The following is a 12638-nucleotide window of genomic DNA, read 5'->3' on the forward strand; positions in this document are numbered from 1 at the left end:
TAGTATATGATGGTAATACAGGCTCAGATGCTGAAAGCATATGCAATATTTTTGGTGAATATTTCAAGCATCTTTCGATTCCCCATTTAGACAGTGCCTTTGATAGTGCTTTTTCAGATGAATGCGAAAAGTATGTTTCTGAAACTCAAGCCAAACAATCTGAAGCAGATGATATTACCTCCCCCTTATCATGTGATATTACATTTAGAGAGGTACTAAATGCAGTGAAATGGTTAAAAAACAACAAAGCCCAGGGCCCAAATTGTCTGAGCAATGAACATATCAAATACGCAGGGAGATCATTAATCACTCATATTGTCACCTTGTTTAATGCCATCATCCGATATGAGTACATGCCACTTATGTATAATCTCTCCCAATACACAAAGGTAAAGGCAAAAGCAAAATTGATCTCTAATTACCGTGACATAACGTTAATATATACGCTGAGTAAGCTCCTGGAACGTCTGCTCCTAGGTAGAATTGAGAAATGGACAGATCATAACATTTCCTTCCCCCCACCCTTTCCAGTTTGGCTTCAGAAAACACGCAGGAGCTGAGATGGCAGCGCTTATACTTACTTAAACAATTGCATATTACAATGAAAAGAACTCACCAGTATACTGTGCTTTCCTCGACAATGAGAAAGCGTTTGATCGTGTGTGGCTTGATGGTTTAATTTATAAATTAGACAAACTTGGTATATCTGGTAAAATGTGGAGACACATATATGTCCATGTTGGTTTTGCAGGGTTCAAATCGAACCAATGTCATGTTAAACAAGGTGTGGGGCAAGGCCGTGTTATATCAGCGTGGCTTTTTTCACTGTACATAAATGATTTATTATATGATCTCAATAGACAAGTTGTGGATTATGCCTCCCATGGGAAAAATGTCCTGGCTTATTGTTAGCTGGTGACACAACTCTTATCAGTTCCAACCCCAAGGGACTACAATGTTTGCTAGATGTAACTGATTGTTATGCAAACAAATGGAAGCTGAAATATAATATAAGTAAGAGTGCTGTATTGATGTTTGGTAACAACAAAAATGTATCGCCCAATGACCTATTATTTTGTAATATCCATGTACCCGTAAAACAATTCATTGTTTATGCCGGAGTGTATTTTACTACTTCCAAATCATCTGTTAATAGAACAGGTACTGTTTGTGAGAAACTGAGGAAAATGATTAATATTAATCATGGCTCAGGGTTGCATTTTGGAGGATTAAATCCTATTGCTGCAATTCGTATATGGGATAGAGTTATACTGCGATGCTGCCTATATGGATACAGTGTGTGGGGAAAGCTATCTCATAAAGAATGATATGTTGGAAACCACACAGCGTTATTTCTGTAAAAGAATACAGGGTTTTGATAGGTATATGCGTAATGAAGTTGTTGTGGATAACCTTGGTATTTTATCATTACAATTTTATATAGATCAACGTTCTCTGTTGCTACTTGGCAGATTATGTAACAGCAGTATTAAGTTTTCTTTCAAACAGCTGTTTTTACATAGAATCTTGCAATATGACAATGAACTTATGATTGGCAGAAAGCATAAAAGGATATGAAATCTCCCATGGAATTATTAGCTAAACATGTTATCCAGGAAGAAATTAAACAATATGTAGTATGTTCTTAATTTTTATGTAACAGGAAATGGTCAAGAATGGTACAGGAAGAGGTCTTACTATGTAATAGAAAAGCAGCAGAGTATGCCATTCAGTAAAGGCTGTCATTGATACGGTATCAGTCAAAAAGATCGGACGGTGTAAATCGACTATGGCAACTGGCGCTTGACAGACCAAAGTACTATAAATGTATTGGTTTTCTTATTAAACTGGGTTCTGTTCCCATTCAGTCGAAGGAATGTGAGTGTGGCACTGTGGCGCACGATATTTCAAAGCACGTTTTTATGTCTTGTAAGATTAATATTGCTGAAAGAAATAGAAATGTCTTATTTGAACAAATTTGTGACGTACTTGATGTGAATATCTTTGTAAAGTTATGGACCTACGATGATGATGATGAATTTCTGAAATTTCTACTTGGCAGAATACCGGAAGATGTAAAGGACCAGCTAAACTATGATGTGTGGGAAAATGTTATAATATGTGTCTCAAATTCTGTATCTAAATGGAAACATATTTATAACTGTTGTATATCACCTTACCACCCTGCATAAATTATTTCATGTGCATTTCTGTTGTATCATGTACCATTAATATGACTGTATAATATACATTTGAAATCTTCAAATTATGGAGGAAGTAGAGAATATCCATCTATCTATGCAGGAATTAAGATTACCGTGTGTAGTTGTCTCGAATGTAAAGCCGGAAATAGCAATCAGCCGTGCACACATTTCCCAGTGATCAAGTTAAAATATACCGAATAACATAACATGATGAATTCTACCGCAGTGATCGGTAAAATATAATATCTAAAACTATTATTTTACCGAGAGAAATGTATATTACATTGTGTAATTTTACTTACAGGTTTTGCTCTATAAATGTAAAATATGTTTATTCAATACTAAGGTTATACGGACCCTCACAGACATGGTAAGCAGTAGTTGAACGTGCATGGAATATGGTGAAATAAGCATGCCTGTTCACACGTTTTCACCGATGTTACTGTAAACTAGGGCTTCCATGGATGACGAGGCTGTAATCAGTTCGTGATTGTTGAGAATAATCTGAAATTGGTGCTATCGCGGTTGGAGCGAAAAGCGTACCCTCATGAACATGGTAAGCGAAAGTTCTACGTGCACGAAATGAGGTGAAATACACATGCCAGTTTGTTGTGATCGCCAGCTACAATAAATATGACATTTTAGCAAAACAAAATATATATGCGTATCCATTTGCCGTCAACTACACAGATTATTGGTGACTGCCCGTTGTCTTGTGGTCTGAGTTGGGTATTCATTACAGTTTTTCTGAGAATTATTAGCGACAATCGATTATGAAATTTTGCAATCGATAATCGCATCGGAAAAGGGTAACCAATCAATTATCGATTATAGTCCATCATCGGAACACCACTATCCCCCGGTACTTGTGGCATGGGTTAACTATTGATATCTTTCCCCGGGATTTCTGGCATGGGTTAACTATTGATGTCGTTCCATGGGACTTGTGGCATAGGTTAACTATTGATATCTTTCCCAGGGACTTGTGGCATGGGTTAACTATTGATATCTTTCCCTCGGACTTGTGGCATGGGTTAAATATTGGATATCTTTCCCCGGGATTTGTGGAATGGGTTAACTATTGATATCTTTCCCTCGGACTTGTGGCATGGGTTAACTATTGATATCTTTCCCAGACACTTGTGACATGGGTTAACTATTGATATCTTTCCCAGACACTTGTGGCATGGGTTAACTATTGATGTCATTCCCGGGACTTGTGGCATGGGTTAACTATTGATATCTTTCCTGGGATTTGTGGCCTGGGTTAACTATTGATGTCATTCCCGGGACTTGTGGCATGGGTTAACTATTGATATCTTTCCCTGGAACTTGTGGCATGGGTTAACTGTTGATATCTTTCCCTCAGACTTGTGGCATGGGTTAACTAGTGCTATCTTTCCCAGGGACTTGTGGCATGGGTTAACTATTGATGTCATTCCCGGGACTTGTGGCATGGGTTAACTATTGAAATCTTTCCCCGGAACTTGTGGCATGGGTTAACTATTGATATCTTTCCCTCGGACTTGTGGCATGGGTTGACTATTGATATCTTTCCCCGGGACTTGTGACATGGGTTAACTATTGATATCTTTCCCTCGGACTTGTGGCATGGGTTGACTAGTGATATCTTTCCTTGGGACTTGTGACATGGGTTAACTATTGATATCTTTCCCTCGGACTTGTGGCATGGGTTAACTAGTGATATCTTTCCCTGGAACTTGTGGCATGGGTTAACTAGTGATATCTTTCCCTCAGACTTGTGGTATGGGTTAACTAGTGATATCTTTCCCAGGGACTTGTGGCATGGGTTGACTATTGATATCTTTCCCGGGACTTGTGACATGGGTTAACTATTGATATCTTTCCCTCAGACTTGTGGCATGGGTTAACTAGTGATATCTTTCCCTGGAACTTGTGGCATGGGTTAACTATTGATATCTTTCCCTCAGACTTGTGGCATGGTTAACTATTGATATCATTCCCGGGACTTGTGGCATGGGTTAACTATTGATATCTTTTCCGGGATTTGTGGCATGGGTTAACTATTGATATCATTCCCTCAGACTTGTGGCATGGGTTAACTCTTGATATCTTTCCCTCGGATTTGTGGAATGGGTTAACTATTGATATGTTTCCCGGGTTTTGTGGCATGGGCTAACTATTGATATCTTCCCCAAGATTGGTGGCATGGGCTAACTATTGATGTCTTTTCGGGATCTGCGCTGCTAGCGTTAATTGTTGGTGTTGTGGCAGGTACACTACCTAGTGGAGCAGTACTTGTTTAAGCAGGTATGGTTAAGTAATCACGTGTATTTGCTGAAACTCCGTCACTAAGGGAATGCGATTGGCCCTTTTCAGGTATAATTTTAATTTTCCAGATCATAATCTTTAATTGTAAGTACGCTAGAGATCTCGACGTTCAGGCGGTACTCTGAAAGTCCTGGTTCAATTCCACTTGTCTTATGTCTGACGCCCTGTCTGGTATCCTGTCTGGTATCCTGTCTGACATCCCTGTCTGGTATCCTGCCTGGTATCCTTGTCTGGTATCCCTGTCTGAGGTATCCCTGTCTGGTACCCTGTCAGGTATCCTGTCTGGTATCCTGTCTGGTACCCCTGTCTGGTATCCCTGTCTGACACCCTGTCTGGTATCCTGTCTGGTAGCCCTGTCTTGTATCCCTGTCTGGTATCCCTGTCTGACACCCCTGTCTGGTATCCCTGTCTGGTACCCATGTCTGGTATCCCTGTCTGGTACCCTGTCTGACACCCTGTCTGAGTATCCCTGTCTGGTATCCCTGTCTGGTACTCCCTGTCTGGTATCCCTGTCTGGCATCCCTGTCAGGTATCCCTGTCTGGTATCCTGTCTGGTATCCCTGTCAGGTATCCCTGTCTGGTACCCTGTCTGGTATCCTGTCCTGGTATCCCTGTCAGGTATCCCCTGTCTGGTATCCTGTCAGGTATCCCCTGTCTGGTATCCCTGTCTGACACCCTGTCTGGTATCCCTGTCTGGTACCCCTGTCTGGTATCCCTGTCTGGTATACCTGTCTGACACCCTGTCTGGTATCCCTGTCTGACACCCTGTCTGGTGCGCCCCTGTCTGGTATCCTGTCTGGTACCCATGTCTGGTATCCCTGTCTGACACCCTGTCTGGTATCCCTGTCTGGTGTACCATGTCTGTCAGGGTATCCCTGTCTGGTATCCCCTGTCTGACACCCCCCTGTCTGGTATCCCTGTCTGACACCCTGTCTGGTATCCTGTCTGGTGCCCTGTCTGGTATCATCCTGTCTGGTATCCCTGTCTGAGGCCCCTGTCTGGTGGTATCCCTGTCTGGTACCCTTGTCCAGACACCCCTGTCTGGTATCCCTGTCTGGTACCCTGTCTGGTATCCCTGTCTGGTATCCCTGTCAGGTATCCCTGTCTGGTATCCCTGTCAGGTATCCCCTGTCTGGTATCCCCTGTCTGACACCCCCTGTCTGGTATCCTGTCTGGTACCCCTGTCTGGTATCCCTGTCTGGTATCCCTGTCTGACACCCCTGTCTGGTATCCCTGTCTGACACCCTGTCTGGTATCCCTGTCTGACACCCCTGTCTGGTAGCCCTGTCTGGTATCCCTGTCTGGTACCCCTGTCTGGTATCCTGTCTCTGGTATCCCTGTCTGACACCCCCTGTCTGGTATCCCTGTCTCATTACCCATGTCTGGTATCCCTGTCTGGTACCCCTGTCTGGTATCCCTGTCTGGTACCCCTTGTCAGACACCCTGTCTGGTATCCTGTCTGGTACCCACCCCTGTCTGGTATCCCTGTCTGGTATCCCTGTCAGGTATCCTGTCTGGTATCCCTGTCAGGTATCCCTGTCTGGTATCCCTGTCTGACACCCTGTCTGGGTCCCCACCCCTGTCTGGTACCCTGTCTGGTATCCCCTGTCTGGTATCCCTGTCTGACACCCTGTCTGGTATCCCTGTCTGACACCCCTGTCTGGTATCCCTGTCTGACACCCTGTCTGGTACCCTGTCTGGTATCCCTGTCTGGTACCCTGTCTGGTATCCCTGTCTGGTATCCCTGTCTGACACCCCTGTCTGGTATCCCTGTCTCGTACCCATTGCCCAGTGTCTGGTATCCCTGTCTGGTACCCCTGTCTGGTATCCCTGTCTGGTGCCCTGTCTGGCCATCCCTGTCTGGTATCCTGTCTGACACCCCTGTCTGGTACCCCTGTCTGGTATCCCTGTCTGGTACCCCTGTCTGGTATCCCTGTCTGGTACCCCTGTCTGACCACCCTGTCTGGTATCCCTGTCTGGTACCCTGTCTCGTATCCCTGTCTGGTACCCCTGTCTGGTATCCCTCTCCGTTGCATGACTGGGAAATTGGTCTTAAAAGCATAAACGTTTTTATTTTAAGGCATCGGAATATGCAAATGTTCCATGTGTTCTACGAAAGAAATGCGTTCATCGGTTAAACCCCATGATCGATATGTATTACAAATGCCATCGAAAGACCTTGGCCCTAGTTAAACCATATTGTAGTGATGTTCCAGACCCGCTGATGTAAGCACATTTACGGAGACCGGTGCATCAAAGTCGCCTTGCGTGTGTGAGCGCGATAAAACCAGTCGATGAGGACATTACCATTTAGATGAGTTGGCATTGTGCGATGTAACATAACATGTGGGACTCGTTACTGATGTGACATCTGTGTGTAGGTAACACGCCACATTACATTTCTTGAAAAGACGTTGTTCAACCAATAAAACACAATTTTGGTTGCCTCGTTCCAAAGACCGATTGCAAACTTGATTTCTACGTGATCGGAGTGAGTGAGATTGAGTTTACGTCGCATCGGTATTATTCAACCATATATCGACGTCCATTTCAAGCAGAAGAATTTCTTTACATCCATATTTCTTCATTTCATATTAATTGCAATTGGAAACGTCAAAGCACCAAAGTATTCATTACAGTTTTCTGAGAATTATTAGCGACAATCGATTATGAAATTTTGCAATCGATAATCGCATCGGAAAAAGGGTAACCAATCAATTATCGATTATAGTCCATCATCGGAACACCACTATCCCCGGTACTTGTGGCATGGGTTAACTATTGATATCTTTCCCAGGATTTCTGGCATGGGTTAACTATTGATGTCGTTCCATGGGACTTGTGGCATAGGTTAACTATTGATATCTTTCCCAGGGACTTGTGGCATGGGTTAACTATTGATATCTTTCCCTCGGACTTGTGGCATGGGTTAAATATTGGATATCTTTCCCCGGGATTTGTGGAATGGGTTAACTATTGATATCTTTCCCTCGGACTTGTGGCATGGGTTAACTATTGATATCTTTCCCAGACACTTGTGACATGGGTTAACTATTGATATCTTTCCCAGACACTTGTGGCATGGGTTAACTATTGATGTCATTCCCCGGGACTTGTGGCATGGGTTAACTATTGATATCTTTCCCTGGGATTTGTGGCCTGGGTTAACTATTGATGTCATTCCCCGGGACTTGTGGCATGGGTTAACTATTGATATCTTTCCCTGGAACTTGTGGCATGGGTTAACTGTTGATATCTTTCCCTCAGACTTGTGGCATGGGTTAACTAGTGCTATCTTTCCCAGGGACTTGTGGCATGGGTTAACTATTGATGTCATTCCCCGGGACTTGTGGCATGGGTTAACTATTGAAATCTTTCCCCGGAACTTGTGGCATGGGTTAACTATTGATATCTTTCCCTCGGACTTGTGGCATGGGTTGACTATTGATATCTTTCCCCGGGACTTGTGACATGGGTTAACTATTGATATCTTTCCCTCGGACTTGTGGCATGGGTTGACTAGTGATATCTTTCCTTGGGACTTGTGACATGGGTTAACTATTGATATCTTTCCCTCGGACTTGTGGCATGGGTTAACTAGTGATATCTTTCCCTGGAACTTGTGGCATGGGTTAACTAGTGATATCTTTCCCTCAGACTTGTGGCATGGGTTAACTAGTGATATCTTTCCCAGGGACTTGTGGCATGGGTTGACTATTGATATCTTTCCCCGGGACTTGTGACATGGGTTAACTATTGATATCTTTCCCTCAGACTTGTGGCATGGGTTAACTAGTGATATCTTTCCCTGGAACTTGTGGCATGGGTTAACTATTGATATCTTTCCCTCAGACTTGTGGCATGGGTTAACTATTGATATCATTCCCCGGGACTTGTGGCATGGGTTAACTATTGATATCTTTCCCCGGGATTTGTGGCATGGGTTAACTATTGATATCATTCCCTCAGACTTGTGGCATGGGTTAACTCTTGATATCTTTCCCTCGGATTTGTGGAATGGGTTAACTATTGATATGTTTCCCCGGGTTTTGTGGCATGGGCTAACTATTGATATCTTCCCCAAGATTGGTGGCATGGGCTAACTATTGATGTCTTTTCCCGGGATCTGCGCTGCTAGCGTTAATTGTTGGTGTTGTGGCAGGTACACTACCTAGTGGAGCAGTACTTGTTTGGCAGGTATGGTTAAGTAATCACGTGTATTTGCTGAAACTCCGTCACTAAGGGAATGCGATTGGCCCTTTTCCAGGTATAATTTTAATTTTCCAGATCATGTCTTTAATTGTAAGTACGCTAGAGATCTCGACGTTCAGGCGGTACTCTGAAAGTCCTGGTTCAATTCCCACTTGTCTTATGTCTGACGCCCCTGTCTGGTATCCCTGTCTGGTATCCCTGTCTGACACCCCTGTCTGGTATCCCTGCCTGGTATCCTTGTCTGGTATCCCTGTCTGGTATCCCTGTCTGGTACCCCTGTCAGGTATCCCTGTCTGGTATCCTGTCTGACACCCCTGTCTGGTATCCCTGTCTGACACCCCTGTCTGGTATCCCTGTCTGGTACCCCTGTCTTGTATCCCTGTCTGGTATCCCTGTCTGACACCCCCGTCTGGTATCCCTGTCTGGTACCCATGTCTGGTATCCCTGTCTGGTACCCCTGTCTGACACCCCTGTCTGGTACCCCTGTCTGGTATCCCTGTCTGGTACCCCTGTCTGGTATCCCTGTCTGGCATCCCTGTCAGGTATCCCTGTCTGGTATCCCTGTCTGGTATCCCTGTCAGGTATCCCTGTCTGGTACCCCTGTCTGGTATCCCTGTCTGGTATCCCTGTCAGGTATCCCTGTCTGGTATCCCTGTCAGGTATCCCTGTCTGGTATCCCTGTCTGACACCCCTGTCTGGTATCCCTGTCTGGTACCCCTGTCTGGTATCCCTGTCTGGTATACCTGTCTGACACCCCTGTCTGGTATCCCTGTCTGACACCCCTGTCTGGTACCCCTGTCTGGTATCCCTGTCTGGTACCCATGTCTGGTATCCCTGTCTGACACCCCTGTCTGGTATCCCTGTCTGGTACCCATGTCTGGTATCCCTGTCTGGTATCCCTGTCTGACACCCCTGTCTGGTATCCCTGTCTGACACCCCTGTCTGGTATCCCTGTCTGGTACCCCTGTCTGGTATCCCTGTCTGGTATCCCTGTCTGACACCCCTGTCTGGTATCCCTGTCTGGTACCCTTGTCAGACACCCCTGTCTGGTATCCCTGTCTGGTACCCCTGTCTGGTATCCCTGTCTGGTATCCCTGTCAGGTATCCCTGTCTGGTATCCCTGTCAGGTATCCCTGTCTGGTATCCCTGTCTGACACCCCTGTCTGGTATCCCTGTCTGGTACCCCTGTCTGGTATCCCTGTCTGGTATCCCTGTCTGACACCCCTGTCTGGTATCCCTGTCTGACACCCCTGTCTGGTATCCCTGTCTGACACCCCTGTCTGGTACCCCTGTCTGGTATCCCTGTCTGGTACCCCTGTCTGGTATCCCTGTCTGGTATCCCTGTCTGACACCCCTGTCTGGTATCCCTGTCTCGTACCCATGTCTGGTATCCCTGTCTGGTACCCCTGTCTGGTATCCCTGTCTGGTACCCTTGTCAGACACCCCTGTCTGGTATCCCTGTCTGGTACCCCTGTCTGGTATCCCTGTCTGGTATCCCTGTCAGGTATCCCTGTCTGGTATCCCTGTCAGGTATCCCTGTCTGGTATCCCTGTCTGACACCCCTGTCTGGTATCCCTGTCTGGTACCCCTGTCTGGTATCCCTGTCTGGTATCCCTGTCTGACACCCCTGTCTGGTATCCCTGTCTGACACCCCTGTCTGGTATCCCTGTCTGACACCCCTGTCTGGTACCCCTGTCTGGTATCCCTGTCTGGTACCCCTGTCTGGTATCCCTGTCTGGTATCCCTGTCTGACACCCCTGTCTGGTATCCCTGTCTCGTACCCATGTCTGGTATCCCTGTCTGGTACCCCTGTCTGGTATCCCTGTCTGGTACCCCTGTCTGGTATCCCTGTCTGGTATCCCTGTCTGACACCCCTGTCTGGTACCCCTGTCTGGTATCCCTGTCTGGTACCCCTGTCTGGTATCCCTGTCTGGTACCCCTGTCTGACACCCCTGTCTGGTATCCCTGTCTGGTACCCCTGTCTCGTATCCCTGTCTGGTACCCCTGTCTGGTATCCCTCTCCGTTGCATGACTGGGAAATTGGTCTTAAAAGCATAAACGTTTATTTTAAGGCATCGGAATATGCAAATGTTCCATGTGTTCCAAAAAGAAATGCGTTCATCGGTTAAACCCCATGATCGATATGTATATTACAAATGCCATCGAAAGACCTTGGCCCTAGTTAAACCATATTGTAGTGATGTTCCAGACCCCGCTGATGTAAGCACATTTACGGAGACCGGTGCATCAAAGTCGCCTTGCGTGTGTGAGCGCGATAAAACCAGTCGATGAGGACATTACCATTTAGATGAGTTGGCGTGTGCGATGTATACATAACATGTGGGACTCGTTACTGATGTGACATCTGTGTGTAGGTAACACGCCACATTACATTTCTTGAAAAAGACGTTGTTCAACCAATAAAACACAATTTTGGTTGCCTCGTTCCAAAGACCGATTGCAAACTTGATTTCTACGTGATCGAGTGAGTGAGATTGAGTTTTACGTCGCATCGGTATTATTCAACCATATATCGACGTCCATTTCAAGCAGAAAGGAATTTCTTTACATCCATATTTCTTCATTTCATATTAATTGCAATTGGAAACGTCAAAGCACCAAATTTAAAAACATGTAATTTGTCGCACACATGCATAGTTTATGCATAACTTATTATTCATTCTGATACCTGCAGAGTTAAATATCGAACAGTAGTGGAACACAACGCTCTACCCAACACACACACCAATGCGTCTGTCCACGTCAGCGACTGCCGGTATACATTGATAACTCCAGTGTACATATTAACACAGCGCCTTGCCAAGCAGGACGACCTAGTTACTGCCACGATAGTTTACGCGTGAATGAATTCCATGGATTTGGGATTGAAGAGCGTTGAGGTTGACCCGGCCCATGTGTGACCGGCACCCATTAGATGTGTTAGGCATTGCTGTTCAGGATAAGACAACAGGACACCTGTCAAAGGTATGTTCTAATGTTACACACATCCACAGGTTCTGTCACGGTGTTAGTTCCGATGGCAGGTAGAGGCGTCCTCTGCCCGAGCATGCAGTGAGAGGTTAACAACGTGCGTCTATTGCCCGTGGAAACGATATGGTACAGTTCGGGGAAGGATGGGTTTTAATACGATTCAGCAAAAGCATACAAGTGCAAGATACGTACCCTCGAACCCCTGTAACTCCACACCAGCCCCAAATCTGTTGGTCTATGAATGTTACAATCATTAACATCACATATAACAATATACATTTGTGGGTGGTGAATAACATCAAAGAAAAGACATTCCCGATATAGATATATGCGATGCCATGTTTTCACTTACACGCCCGATATGTATTATCTCAGATCACATTGATACATTTTTACAGGATGATGAACAGATATTGATTTTGCCGTAGTACACAACATAGCGTTTCAACAATCTGACGATGTCTGTCAGCTACAGACTGAACGGTCAGTGAGGCGACAACTGTAGTTTACTTAAACAGCGAGAATATTGTCCTCTGTGATGACCAGGGGGACGTCGACGTTTTGGTCCAATGGTTTGGAAACAACTCCCTGTTGCGCGGGTTTTGTGAAACTCGAGAAAATAGGACACCAGTACCCCTGCGACACAATGTATCACGCTAAGGTAGGACACCAGTACCCCTGCGATTCTCTGTAACACCCCTAGGTAGGATACAAGTGCCCATGTGACACAATGCATCACACCATGTCGGAAACAAGTACACCTGTGACACAATATATCACACCTCGTCGGAAACAAGTACATCTGTGACACAATATATCACACCAGGTCAGAAACAAGTACACCTGTGACACAATATATCACACCTCGTCGGAAACAAGAACACCTTTGACAGAATTTATCACACCAGGTCGGAAACA

The 12638-nt window shown here is 45.3% G+C and overlaps 1 protein-coding gene across 1 annotated transcript in view; it reads left to right on the forward strand.

The window, feature by feature from the left end:
• Window positions 1-11499: 11499 nt before the first annotated feature.
• LOC124289607 (monocarboxylate transporter 12-like) overlaps window positions 11500-12638 on the forward strand; it is a 64683-nt gene continuing 63544 nt past the window's right edge. Inside the window, exon 1 of the mRNA XM_046726200.1 lies at window positions 11500-11714. The gene's annotated coding sequence lies outside the window, so the exon portion shown is untranslated. The remainder of the gene's footprint in view (window positions 11715-12638) is intronic.

Source organism: Haliotis rubra, unplaced genomic scaffold (genome assembly GCF_003918875.1).
Source record: "Haliotis rubra isolate DU_JTF1 unplaced genomic scaffold, ASM391887v1 Scf444, whole genome shotgun sequence".
Taxonomy (NCBI): Eukaryota; Metazoa; Mollusca; class Gastropoda; order Lepetellida; family Haliotidae; genus Haliotis; species Haliotis rubra.